The sequence below is a fragment of the Rhinoderma darwinii genome, chromosome 10 (assembly GCF_050947455.1).
Source record: "Rhinoderma darwinii isolate aRhiDar2 chromosome 10, aRhiDar2.hap1, whole genome shotgun sequence".
Taxonomy (NCBI): domain Eukaryota; kingdom Metazoa; phylum Chordata; class Amphibia; order Anura; family Rhinodermatidae; genus Rhinoderma; species Rhinoderma darwinii.
Genome location: NC_134696.1, coordinates 33,626,656 through 33,641,284, shown reverse-complemented (window position 1 = coordinate 33,641,284; position 14,629 = coordinate 33,626,656). Strand labels below are relative to the sequence as shown.

At 40.4% G+C, this 14,629-nt stretch overlaps 1 long non-coding RNA gene across 1 annotated transcript in view; it reads right to left on the bottom strand.

Annotated features, from left to right (window-relative positions):
• LOC142661961 (uncharacterized) overlaps positions 1-14,629 on the bottom strand; it is a 158,407-nt gene that overhangs the window by 128,177 nt on the left and 15,601 nt on the right. Inside the window, exon 2 of the long non-coding RNA XR_012850853.1 lies at positions 10,124-10,289. This is a non-coding gene — a long non-coding RNA (uncharacterized LOC142661961). The remainder of the gene's footprint in view (positions 1-10,123; positions 10,290-14,629) is intronic.

Genomic DNA, 14,629 nt, shown 5'->3' with positions numbered 1-14,629 from the left:
TAGGGCACTATCTACAGGGAGAGCTATATGTGGGGCACTTTCTAAAGGGGATATATGTAGGGCACTATCTATGGGGGGCACTGACTACAGGGAATCTATGGGGGCACTATCTACAGGGGGCTCTATGGGAGCACTATTTACAGGGAGTACTGTGTGTGTGGGACACAGTGTATGGTGCTATTATAATCACGGACAGTGTATGGTGGTATTATAATTAGATATGCAGTGTATGGCACTATTATATTTATATTCAGGGCACAGTGGGTGGCATTATGACAATTTTATCTTCGTTTATAGGTGCAGAAATGTTTGAAAAGTGAGCGGAAAACTGCAGAAATGGGAGAAGTCGTCATAGAGGTCTGTACCGGATGGAGAAGAAAAGAGAAAAAGAACTAGAATCTGAGATGTCACCGATGAGTCACTCAATGTAAATGTTTTTTCTACCTCTAATCAGTAATGTAGTCACTGTATGATCTGCAGCGAGATGATGGATGGTATGATTATTTTTTTTTGTGAAACAGCAACTCCCAACATATCCTTACCATTGTTCGGACCATGCTGGGAGCTGTAGTTTTACGCCGTACAAACCTATACGACATGGGTTGCACTAAATTGAGCTGTATTTGAGTGTTGTATTTATGTACTGAGCTTGGTTCTGGGGCTGTATATATGTACTGAGCTTTGCTCTGGTGTTGTATATATGTACTGAGGCTGGTTCTGGTGCTGTATTTATGTATTGAGCTTGGTTCTGGTCTTGTATTTATGTACTGAGCTTGGTTCTGGTGTTGTATTTATGTACTGAGCTTTGTTCTGGTGTATATATGTATTGAGCTTGGTTCTGGAGCCGTATATGTCATCTTGGTTCTGGAGCTGTAATTCTGTGCATGCCAGTACATTTAAATTATCACCTCAGGCAGCAGAAAAAATAGAATCGGCCCTGAGTGCTGCATCGTATACAACATCCTGACGCTGCCTGGCATCTGTATGTTGTATGAGCTGCGGCATGCTGCGGGCACCAGAAAGAAAGAAAAGGAGCGGTATAGTGAGAAACATTAATTGTTTTTGTATTTTTTTAAATTGTCAATTGTCAATTTGGGTGATACCCTGAATAGGTGGTACTCTCATCAGAAAAGCAAGGTACAGGGTCCAACATGAACCATGGCTTTACTGTGCCCCACGGAGTGAAATTTACACCAGTTAGGAGCTGACAAAAATTTCGCCAGTTTTCTGGCAGAAATTATAAAAAAAAATTAACAAAAGTGGGAAGGGCGGTATAATATGGCCAAAAGTTGCTTTTGAGACTTGTCTACACCAGAAAACTGGCGTAGAAAGGTTGATAAAGTCCCCCATAATCCTTTGCCATGTCTTAACTAAAAATAACTCCTTCAAAAACAAATTCATAAAAACTATGTAAAGTCCTATAACAAGAATATTTTTAATCAGATGGGTCACTGAGTTAAGGCTCTGTTCACACTAACGTTGACTACCGGTCACAGTAAGGCTTCTATTGATTTTTGATGGCCAGAATAGCATAGTCATTCCTGTAAAGAAATATAAAAAAATGAAGACCAAACTGAAACCTGATGGACTAATTAAAAGCAAGGGAGATCTGTCAGGAAATGTCAAGCCGTGTTCCCATGGGTCGGATACGCAGCGTATCCGACCTAGCGCCCACAGCACATTCCGTCTGAAAAACCGCACCACATTGTGGTGCAGTTTATCGGAGCGGAATTTCCGTTGTGGAAACAAGCGCCATAAAATAAAAAAAGTTCATACTTACCCCAGTTGTAGTCATGGCGACACGTCCCTCTGTTGTCGTGCAGTCCGGGCTCCCGGAATGACGCTACAGCCCATATGATTTCTACATCCTCCGGCTAGCCGTCATAGGCTACCGGTCAGCGTGACTGTCAGTGTCCAAATGACAGATTACATTACACTACGTAGGTAGTGTAATGTATTATAGCAGCGATAAGTGCTGCAGGTCTTCAAGTCCCCCAGTGGGACAAAAAAAAAAGTTAAAAATGTTTTTAAAAAAGTGTAAAAATAAGAGTTATAAGTTAAAAAAAACCGGTGGTTTTTACTATAATAAGACTTTTATTATAGGGAAATAATGAAAACGTTAAAAAAAAGTACACATATTTGGTATCACCACATTCGTAACGACCCAAACTGTAAAACTATAATGCTCTTTTTCCCGCAGGGTGAACACAGCAAAAAAAAAAAAAACAGATTAAAAACAATACCAGAAACACTATTTTTTGGTCACCACCCCTACCAAAATATAGAATAAAAAGTGATCAAGAAGTCGCATGTACCCAAAAATAGTACCAATAAAAACTACAACCCGTCATGCAAAAAACAAGCCCTTACACAGCTTTTTTTACTGAAAAATAAAAATGTTATAGCACTCAGAATATGGTGACACAAAAAATGTATTATTTAAGAGAAAAAGTGATTTTATTGTGCAAGAGCGGCAAAACATCAAAAAACATACATATGGTATCACCGTAATTTTATAAAACCGCAGAATAACGTAAAATGTCATTTATAGCGAACAGTGAACGCTGTAAAAAAATAAAGAATTAATCGCTGTTTTTTGGTCGGCTTAAGCTCTCAAAAATAATGTAATAAAGAGTGATCAAAAAGTTGTATGTACCAAAAAATTGTACCAATTAAAACTACAGCTCGTTCCACCAAAACTAAGCCCTCAAACCGCTCAATTGACCACAAAATAAAAAAGTTATGCCTCTCAGAATGTGGTGAAACAAAACAATCTTTTTTAAACAAATAGTTTTTTCTTTCTAAAAGTAGTAAAATATAAAAAAAACAATATAAATATGGTATCACTGTAATTGCATTGAGCCGCAGAATAAAGTTAAATTTACATTTTTACCGCACAGTGAAAGTCGTAAAAACGAAACCCAAAAATCAATTGAGGAATAGCAGAATTTTATTTTCAGTTTCCCATTACTTTATATGGTACTTTAAATGGTATCAATGGAAACTAAAGCTCCTCCTGCAAAAAATAATCCCTCACAGCAGTCTATTGACAGCAAAATAAAAAAAGCTATGGCTCTTAGAAGGCAGGGAGTGAAAAATTAAAATAAAAAGCAAAAAATTGATCAGTTCTGAAAGGGTTAATTAATTTCGAATTTAAAAAAAACAAACAAAACACATTTATGACCATATATGGGGTATTGCCGTACTCGGGAGAAATTGCTCCACAAAAGTTGGGGTGCTTTTTCTCCTTTATCCCTTGTGAAAATAAAAAAAATGCAACATTCTATTGGCAAAAATGTTGCTATTAATTTTCACGACCTAAGGCCTTATTCACACGAACGTGTCTGTTTTGCGCGCGCAAAAAATGCTGCGCTTTGCAAGCGCAAAAGTTCAGCGTGCCATCTGTATATGTTGCGCGGCTGAGTGATTTAGGCGCAGCCGGCATCATTATGACAATCTGTTTTTATGTTACGAAACAGTAAAGAAGGAGGGGCTTTTATGTTTCCCCTCACTTCTTTAACAACTGTAGCGCTAATCACGCGGGTCACCCGGAAGTGCTTCCGAGTGCCACGCGCGATTTGCACGCACCCATTGACTTGATCTGACTAAGGCCTAATTCCACTAAATTCTGCAAAATAACAGTGGGGTCAAAAGTTCTAACTATACCCATAGAAAAATTCCTTGAAGGGTGTAGTTTCCAAATTGGGGTCACTTTTGGGGGGATTTCACTGTTTTGACCCCTCAAGACCTCTTCAAACCTGACATGGTGGATAAAATATATTCTAAAAAAAGAAGGCCCCAAAATCCACTAGGTGCTCCTTTACTTCTGAAGCCTGTGTTTCAGTCCATTACCGCACTAGAACCACATGTGGGATATTTCTAAAAACTGCAGAATCTGGGCAATAAATATTGAGTTGCGTTTCTCTGTTGAAACCTTTTGTGTTACAGATTTTTTTTTATTACAAATGAATTTTGGCAAAAAAATGACTTTTGTAAATTTCACTTCTACTGTGCTTTTCATTCCTGTGAAACGCCTAAGGGTATGTGCACACACACTAATTACGTCCGTAATTTACGGACGTATTTCGGCCGCAAGTCCCGGACCGAACACAGTGCAGGGAGCCGGGCTCCTAGCATCATAGTTATATACGATGCTAGGAGTCCCTGCCTCTCTGCAGGACAACTGTCCCGTACTGTAATCATGTTTTCAGTACGGGACAGTAGTTCCACGGAGAGGCAGGGACTCCTAGCATCGTACATATGTATGATGCTAGGAGCCCGGCTCCCTGCACTGAGTTCGGTCCACTACTTGCGGCCTAAATACGTCCGTCAATTACGGACGTAATTAGTGTGTGTGCACATACCCTAAAGGGTTAAGAAACTTTCTGAATGCTGTTTTGAATACTTTGAGGGGTGACGTTTTTAAAATGGCGTGATTTATGTTCTAATATATAGGCCCCTCAAAGCCACTTCAGATCTGAACTGGTCCTTAAAAAAAAAGCCTTTTGAAATTTTCTTGAAAATGTGAGAAATTGCTGCTAAAGTTCTAAGCCTTGTAAAAATTAAAGGACATTCAAAAAACGATGCAAACATAAAGTAGACACATCGAAAATGTTTACTAGCAACTATTTTTCGTGGTATTACTATCTGTTTTCTAAGCAAATACATTTAAATTTAGAAAAATGCAAATTTTTGCAAATTTTGGTGTTTTTGACAAATAAATATTGAATTTTAGCGACCACATTTTTTCACTTACATGAAGTACAATATGTCACAAGAAAACAATCTCAGAATCGCTTGGATAGGTAAAAGCTTTTTAAAGTTATTACCACATAAAATAATACATGTCAGATTTGAAAAAATGTCCACAAGGCCATCACAGGCTCAAGGGGTTAAGCACTTCAACAGAAGAGGACACATTTTTGATCTCAGATGAAATGTCCCTGAACGTAAAGGGGAACCAAAATGAAAAGAAAAAAAATTGTTACATCACCTATAGTGGACATACTGTTAAGAGAAAGGGGCAATTTTTTCTTTTTTGTATTTGTCAGAGGCTAGGCTGACTCTTCTAGCTTTGTTTTTGATTCTTTCTCACCAGTTGCTGTGCACGAGTCCCAGGGGAAGCCCTAGTAATTGGAGTCTAATTAATGCCTGTCAGCCTCTTGGTTGGAAGATGAGAAAATGTTTGCCCTAGGGAGTGTAGATATGCTTCATTGCACTAGAATAGTCCTAACCCTTTCTTTTCCTAGGATCTATTTCATTATTTTTATATAATCTGTGCTGATTATTTTGTCACTAATAGAGTTTGCTGGCCGGCCTTCAGTTACCGGCGACACTTGGCTAAGACAAGGATACTGGGATGACTAGAATTATTGCTTTGGTGACACATGCTGAATATTCAGAGGCTTTTGTTTATGTGCGACATAAAGTAGAAGTCATCTGTCTAAGGCTCAGTTCACACAGAATTTTTTTTGTTCTGATTTTGATGCGGAAACCGAGTCAGAATCAGCGACAAAAAACGGCCGATACTGCATCCCATTGATTCCAATGGGGAGCAGAGGCGTTTTTTTCTGCGGTGGATTTTAGCCGCTTGCTGTGAAAAAAGCGGCATGCTCTTTTTTGCCACGGTTCCGCCTTTGACCTCCCATTGAAATCCTTGAAAGGCAGAGAAAGCGTGTTTCACTGCGTTTCTTGCCCTCAAGAAAAGTCGTGGCAAGAATTTGCTGGCAGGTCAAAATCTGCTTCAAAATTCCTGAAGGAATATTGATGTAGATTTTTCTGCCTGCAAAAAAAACTCTGTGTGAACAGGGCCTTAGGCCTCATGTACACGACCGTAGCCATGTGCACGGCCGTGATTTTCGGGTCGGCCGGCAGCGGACTGTCAGCCGCGAGCCGCCCAGCAAATCACGGGCCGTGCACATGGCCGCGGCCATTATTTTCAATGAGCCCGGACCGCAGAACACAGCCGTAATTAGACATGTCCGTTCTTTCTGCGGTGCGGGCTCCCGGGCCATGCAAGGACCGTAAAAACTACGGTCGTGTGCATGGCCCCATAGAAATGAATGGGGCTGCAATTCTCCCGTGGATTTTCGGGGGAATTGCGGGCGCAAAAGCACGTTTGTGTGCATGAGGCCTGAGAGTGTAGGAATTTGCTTTTGATGCAGTGATGAATAAAATAAACTTTACAAATCCTAGCTGCTTTTATTGACTTCATTTACCGTGCATGTCCCCTAATCCATAATCGTTATTTCTGTAACAATTGCTGTCTAGGAAGCCCCATAAAAGGCTGCTCTTGCTTAGAATCTCTCACAGGGCTAGTTTAATTTTGATAGCAAACAGGAATATTGCAAGTTCCAGAGTGTTTTGTTTTGCAGTTTTATTGCTTGCTTCTACTTTATGATGTATAACTTCATATAAAACCACAAAACATGAGCTGAATACACAAAGTACTTTGTAAATAAAGGTGTACAAACTTTAGGATGGAAGACACTTGAGATGATGTTCTAGGGGAAGATGTTCTGCTACATCGGATAGGCTTTTTGTGAAGTGATCTAATAACAGGAAACCAAGGTGACACCTTTTTGAGTTCCAGTCGCAATGCCCCTACTTCTTTTTACTGGAAAAATCGCTCTAATAAGGGCAGCTGCTCAGTTTCACCCTGGTGTTTACCCTGGGCCAACGGCATACATATCATAGAGGCAGACCATGAGGCCGCTATGGGACCACATTCTGCTTGGTAAGAACCTATCCAGAGGAACTGTCTTTTTAGCAAATAAGAGGGTGGGTAGTTAGTCAAAGAGTCATGGAAAGGAGGTGGAGGGAGAAACAGGCACCACGCCATTTTGTCCTGAGTGGCAAAACCTGGCATTACAATGGGGGGGGGGCTCATTTTGATATTTTATGTACACCACTGCCCTGGGCAAAGCCTACCATGTTGCACAAGTCATGTTAGCCGTACACTCCTGTCCACTAACAACCTAGGCGCTTGAAACCACAGAAATGGTGTCCTTTAGTATCCTCTGATATTCACAAAATATATTTCTTGGGGGAAACACGTCGGGACGAGGAAAAAGAGTTCATAATTTGAACATTTGGTCCTGTAATTTATTCTTACAACATTGTACAGTAAACACTAGGGTGAAACGCCCTTATGAAGGTGATTTCTCTGGGCAAGACAGGAAAGCAAAGTAGAGACATCGATTGAAAAACAAATAGATTTTACCTCCTCTCTAGCACCTATAGTACTCACCTACACGATGACTCTGGTAGACCTAGAAAGGCTTGGTTGGAACACTGTTATTCTATTGTTTCATAGTTTGTTGGGTTTGGGTATGTTCACACGTCTTATTTTCAGGCTGATTTTGGGGAGTAAACGCCTCATTTTACGCTCCAAAATACGCTTGAAATACGCATGCAAACAGATTCCCATTGATTTCAATGAGTGATACACTGTGTATTTTTACGCAGCTGAATTTAAAAAAACGCCTCGTAAAAAGAAGTAGCATATCACTTTTTCTTTTGGAGCTGATTTTCCATTGACACTATGAAAAATGACTCAAAAAATGCCTCAAGTAAAGGCCCGAAAGAAGCTTCAAATGAAAAGAAGCTTTAGGCATCATTTACACAAGCGTAATATACGCGCGTGCGACGCGCGTGCTTTTCACGCGTGTCGTACGCACCTATATTACTCTATGGGGCAGTGCAGACAGTCCGTGGGTTTTGCACAGCGTGAGTGCGCTGCGTAAAACTCACGACATGTTCTATATTTCAGCGTTTTTCGCGCATCACGCACCCATTGAAGTCAATGGGTGCGTGAAAACCACGCAGGTCACACGGAAGCACTTCCATGCGAACTGCGTGATTCGAGCAACAGCTGTCATACTCTGAATGTAAACAGAAAAGCACCACGTGCTTTTCTGTTTAGAAACATCCAAATGGAGTGTCATAATGATGGCGGCTGCGCAAAAATCACGCATCATACACTGATGACACACGCAGCTGTTAAGTGCATTTTGCCCACGCAAAACGCAGCGTTTTTTGCGTGCGCAAAACGCACACGCTCGTGTAAGGCTGGGTTCACACGTGGCGGAATTTCACTTGAATTCCGCTGCGGACACTCCGCAGCGTTAATCCGCAGCGGAGCCGTTTCTCCATTGACTTCCACTTTAATTTAGAAGTGTTCGTTTAGACGTTGAGTAAAATTCTGCTGCGGAGCATAGGCTGCGGAGCGGAATTTGGTGTCCGCAGCATGCTCTGTCTGTTGCGGACCAGTGGCGGACTGGTTGCGGACTCATGGCGGAATTTCTCCATTGACTTCAATGGAGATTCTAAGTTCCGCAATGAAGTCCGCAGCTGTCATGCACATGTTATGTGTGCTGCGGATGCGTCTTGCTTTTTGGACATGACATTTCTTCATTCTGGCTGGACCTATGTATTTCTAGGTCTACAGCCAGACTGAGGAAGTCAATGGGGCTCCCATAATTACGGGAGCGTTGCTAAGAAACGTCAGTAAATAGTCACTGTCCAGGGTGCTGAAAGAGTTAAGCGATCGGCAGTAACTGTTTCTGCACCCTGGACAGTGACTACCGATCACAATATACAGCAACCTGTAAAAAAATAGAAGTTCATACTTACCGAGAACTCCCTGCTTCTGTCTCCAGTCCGGCTTCCCAGGATGACGTTTCAGTCTAAGTGACGGCTGCAGCCAATCACAGGCTGCAGCGGTCACATGGACTGCCGCGTCATCCAGGGAGGTCGGGCTGGATGCCGAAAGAGGGACGCGTCACCAAGACAACGGCCGGTAAGTATGAAATTTGTTTACTTTCACTAGGGAAAGTGCTGTCCCTTCTCTCTATCCTGCACTGATAGAGAGAAGGGAAGCACTTTTTCCGCAGTCCGCAGCAGCTAGTCCGCATCAATTTACTGCACATTTTGGGCAGATCCGCAGCGTAATCTGCAATGCGGATTATGTGCGGCATTGATGCGGACACTTGCGGAGAAAATCCGCCACGTGGGGGCATGCCCTTAATCAGGTCTTATTTTCAGCTTCAAAACACCTTGAAATCAGAGGCTGTTTTTCTTTGAAAACAGCTCAGTAATTTTCAGCCACTTCTTTTTGTAAGTGTGAACATACCCTTATTGTTATACTGTACGTTTTGTTTTAGGATTGTTTTTTGTTTTTTCCAAAGCGGCCCAGACCCTCACTGATCTAACATTTATCACCTGTCCACTGGATATGTGAGAGATGCTTTAAGGTGAAATGCCCCTTTGAAGTATTAAACTAGATTTGTCAGACCAGGAGGATTTGTTTTGTTAGAGAAAAAAAATATATAACAGTAACCAGCTGCTCCCCAGGGTGGAGGGGGACATGCACTAGCAGAGTAATGAGCAGAGAAGGATAATCTTCAGCTGAAAAGGTTATGATACAAAGTATAGTTGAATGAGAAAATCATGATAAAATCGAATTATGTGGAAAAGACACCGGGGCTCATGTGTCATCTTGTTACAATAAAAATTCTGGCAAATATAGAATACTAGATTTCGATTATATTGACTGAAATACCAACAGATCCAACAGTTTTTATTTTGCTTAAAGGGGCTGTCTCATCATGACAAACCCCGGTGATCAGCTATTCTCGACTAGTCTGGCTGCTGAACACTTCACCAGCAGATATCGCTAGGGGGCACTCCAGCTGACCATACATTTCCCCTGTAGTGGTCGCAGTCAAATGAATGGGTGAGCATGTAATACATGGACGGCCAAGTCCATCAATGACAGAGCTGCTACCTTTTAGTGGCTCTCCGTGCTGGCTACTAGAAGTAGGTCCAGAGCGGGGCGGCCTCACTCTTTGACATCCATATGTCCTAACAGGGCATGCCTAATATTGTGCAATGTTTCATACGCCAATATTTCAATTGTGTAGCAAGAAGTCTGCACATACTTGTCCTGAAGTTCAAGTTGCAAAATATGTATGAATTTCCGGGAGACATTTTAAAAAATATACAGTATGTAGCAGATACTTTCCATCCCCATCATAAATGAGATCTATAGATTCAGTACTCCCATTATTGGTAGGCATCTCCTATAAGAAATCTTACAAGCAGCAAGAGTTAAATCCGTTACCTATGCAGCCATCTGGAGACACCCGCTCAGGTGCCGAGGGAACCTTCCATCTTATATTTCATCATCTCACAGATTTCCTTCTGTAATTTGTTTTGATGGTTCTGCTGTCCCTGGATACCTTATCTCTCAGGAACGAAGTGTTTTCAGCAAGTTCACCTCATCTGTGCTGAGAGAAATATTCTATAGTTAACCTATACGTGAAATCATACGTCTAGAATTCCACATCACACCTGTCACTTTTTTGGGTTCTGGTCACACATGAGGAAATTTGCAGGATGTACATTATTCCTGTGATATTGCTTTTTCGATGTTACTTACAAGGTATAGATACCTCCCAAATATCAGTTATTCACACAATGGGTCTTTATCCGATTCTGCACCGTGTTGGTATTATGTATGAAATTGGAAGATACGGGAAATATTGGGCACTTTTTTGTCATCAATTCACATTTTTTTTTGCAAATCACTTTAAGGTATATTCAGACATTGCATTTTTATTGCAATTTAGTTTTTTGCAGTTTAGTTATTTGATGCGGTTGCAGTAAAAATGCATACGTTTTCCGAAACGTTTATTTAATGCGATTTTGACCACACCTGAATACACACTTACCATATACTAGAATAAAATTAATTGTGAGGGCCATTTACACCTAATATTCTAAACTGTCTTTCCTAACCAAAATTATGTCTCATGAATATTTATTAGGGACCACAACCCTCTGTATATTTATTGGAGACCCCCTAACACATTGTTAGTAGCTTCTTCTACACGGCAGGGGAAATGTGTTACAAGGCTCTGTCCACATCCACATCGCGTTTCAGCTTTACGTTCGGCACATATGCTGTGGAAATCTCCCAGTGTAAGTGCCAAATATAGAGCACCGATGTAAGCCACAGTATACCATACAGTGGTACATGTCACCCATCGGATCCCATGCAAAAGAAACATATACTGCACAGTATACATTTCTTTGCAGGGTTCTTCTGCAATTAAAAGAATAGTTGACCATGCTTTTCAGTACAGTGGAAAAAATGAAATTGTGGCACATACCCCCACAAACATATGCCAAAAGGACACACTTTTGGCATTCATCACGTTAATGGGGCCCTATGGATTCGGCGCTATGATACACTGATAATAAAGTAAAAAAACGATGCGAACATAGTCTTAAGGGGGTTTTACACTGGGCAATTATCGGGCAGACGAGCGTTCATATAACGCTCGTTACCGACCATTGCCCTGTGTAAACAGGGCAGCGATCAGCAGATGAACGAGCCAACGCTCAATCATCTGCTGGTCGTAACGTTTTAAAAAAGTTAAATATTATCGTTGTCGACAGCACATCTCCCTGTGTAAACAGGGAGATTCTCTGCCGACATTATAATAATGTATGGGGCGAGTGATCAGAGTAACGACTGCTCGTCCTCATCCATAGCTCCTTGTGACAGGAACAAACTAACACAGACCAACGATGTAATGAGGGCCTTTACATATTTTAGCACTTATTCAAATAAGAGGGATTCTACGTAATACAGAGCAGTTTTAGAACCCTTTGCTTCAGGTCTCTCTCCACGCTCATAAAGTAAAACCTCTAATAGGAAATATGGACAGGGATTACCCTGATAGGACAACCACTTTCAAACATTTTTGGCTGTTTTTTTTTCTTCTTCGGCAGTACTATACCATAAAAATAAAATACAAAATATTGTACTTCTCTAGCAGTGATCACAAAGGGTTAAAAGTCCTAACTGGTAGGGACTAATGTCAGTTTACTAGGAGGAAAGAGATTATCTCCAAGCTAGTCTCATTATAATAGTAGGTGGAGGATTGGAATGACAGCTCTATTGTTCTCTTGAAAGGCCTATATAAATATGGGTGATACAGACAGGGCACTGAGCTACAACCCAGCTTTCCCAGTCTCAGCAGCATTCTCCAGGGGTTAGAGAGAGAGTGTAAAGCGATCCCTCTCTGCTGTGTAAACAGTGCCCAGAGAGAGACAGGAAGTTAAAGTCACAAGACAGGAAGTAGTTTATATGGAGTGAATTAAAAAAATGATATCACGAAAACGAGCAACCCATTTTTTATTTTTTTTTAAATAACACATAAATGTCACATATTGTAGGTTAATGTGTAAAAAAAATGACAATTTTGAAAGAGGTGTCCCTTTAAGATCACTGGAAAATCTAACCTGAACAAATACAACTGGTTTCACAAGATAGAGATGTAACTACTGTGTGGTCTTCTTTAAATAGGATATGCTACCAAGTAAGGGTTACCCTTCATGTGTCTATAACTGACCTTGGCATTAGGATTTTTAGTATATATATATATATATATATATATATATATATATATATATATATATATATATATATATATATATGTATATATTCTTTAGATACTTTGGGCGAGGATGTTATATCATATGATAAGTATAATTTGTTAAATCACCATTGATATATTTACATTATGCTTGACTACATTTCTGAAACAAGTTTGGCCAGTTATATAGAAGGTTCCATCTGTAGCCCCAGGGAAACCTCTGTGTAAGGGCTAAGGGTGTATACAGAAATCATAGGGCCCTATAGCAAGACTATGAAAAGGCCCCCCTCCCCACTGAGAAATGTACTAAGCCTTTATTAATGTTAATATCCACTTTTCCGTTTTTAGGTCCAAAATTCTGTGCGGCTCAATTTCAGAATATATATATGTATAGGGCAGCTCTGTATTGGGGAGCTCTGTATAGGGGAGTTCTGCGTGCCGCTGTATTGTGTTTTATACAGCACCATATTATATGCGAGATATTTTCATCTAGAAGCAAAGATCAGAGGCATACAGATATACAGTAAGGCCCTATAAACACATTGGCATTGTAGTACAACTCCATACAACTCGATGATAAGTATACATGTGATGCTACTCAGCTATAATCACACACAAAAACAGCATTACTACCGTAAGTCACAAAATGAGTCAAAACTGCGCTTAAAACCGCATGGGTTTTGTATGTCACAGTTTTCCCCATTAAAGTTAAAAATTGTGTCAAGACAAAACTGTGAAAAATAAGGCAGCTGCATTTTTTACAAATCTCATTCTCTACAATACCTGGCCACTGCTGTAATTACTGCAGAGGCCAGACCGCTGCAAAAACGTTCCATGCGAATACACACCTTTGTGTTTCTCTTCAGTTAAAGACCTTAAAGGGAGTCTAACACTAAAGAGTCCTGCATTCCAGGAAGTGTAATAAAAGCGCTTTTTAATGGTTCATAATGTGCTGACTTTTGCATAGGTATGTTTGAAAAACTATCATGCTTCCCTATATAGTGGTATTAGCGGTGTGGGAGGTGAAAATGTGATGACAGACACCCTTTTCCTACTATATATAAATATATATATATATATATATATATATATATATATATATATATTTGCCAAATTCTATAATCACACTGTCCTTTCTGTGCACACATTAAGGTAGGCATAAAAGGTGCCAAAAACGCATGGCATGTGCTCCATATTTGGTGCAATTATAGAATTATTGCGCCTTTTGCTTAGTAAAACTGCCCCAATGTGTTATTTGTGGGTTTACATGGGACTGCAGGAAAACCTACTACGTCTTTCCTCTGGAGAGTTATTACAATGCAGCCCAGTCAATTACAAATTCATCTCTTCAACATTTGTATAAATGGCAGTGGGGCATAGTTCAGATCTTTATGAACAAGCAATAACTATGGAACAAAGATTGTGTTTACTGAATCACTGGACCCAAAAATTATTGCGGGTATTGGGCACAGTTTGCACTACTGGTCACCATGGACCAAAATCTGCTCCAGGTTGAAGATATGGAATCCCGAGTTTCCCATTGAGATGTTGATCAGGGATTCATTCACACTGTGCTGTTTTCTATACAGTGACCTCAATGTGTTTAGACTGCTGCTTACACATGATAGACCTGCAGGAGAGAATGCCAGATGTGAGCAGGTCCAGCATTGTTACTCACATCGAAATCAAGGAGAGGAAGATGGTGGCCAGGACCTCGTGCTAGATCATGAATTTTGTTAATCCTTCATTATTTTGTGTTATAATACAGTTGTAAGGGATTAGAAAAAAAAGAATGCTGCTTTTTTTCCCAGAAAATGCGCCAATGCATGGTATTGCAGCTCATTCCCACTGAAGGAACAGGAACTGAACTACAATACCAAACACAGCCCATAGACAAGAGTAGTGCTGTTTTTGGAAAAAGAAAAGCAGAGACTTTTTTTCTGAGCCTTGAAAACTCCTTGGATTTACACATGTGGGTTGATGCCGTTGTCGGTGCAGTTTTTGATGCCGTTTTTTAGCCAAAGCCAGAAGTGGATTCAAAAATAAAAAAGAAAGACATATATTTCTCCTGTTTTTCGTTTGACTAAGAAACTGCATCAAAAACTCTATGTATGAATCAAGCCTAAGGCTGGGTTCACACAACCTATTTTCAGGCGTAAACGAGGCGTATTATTCCTTGTTTT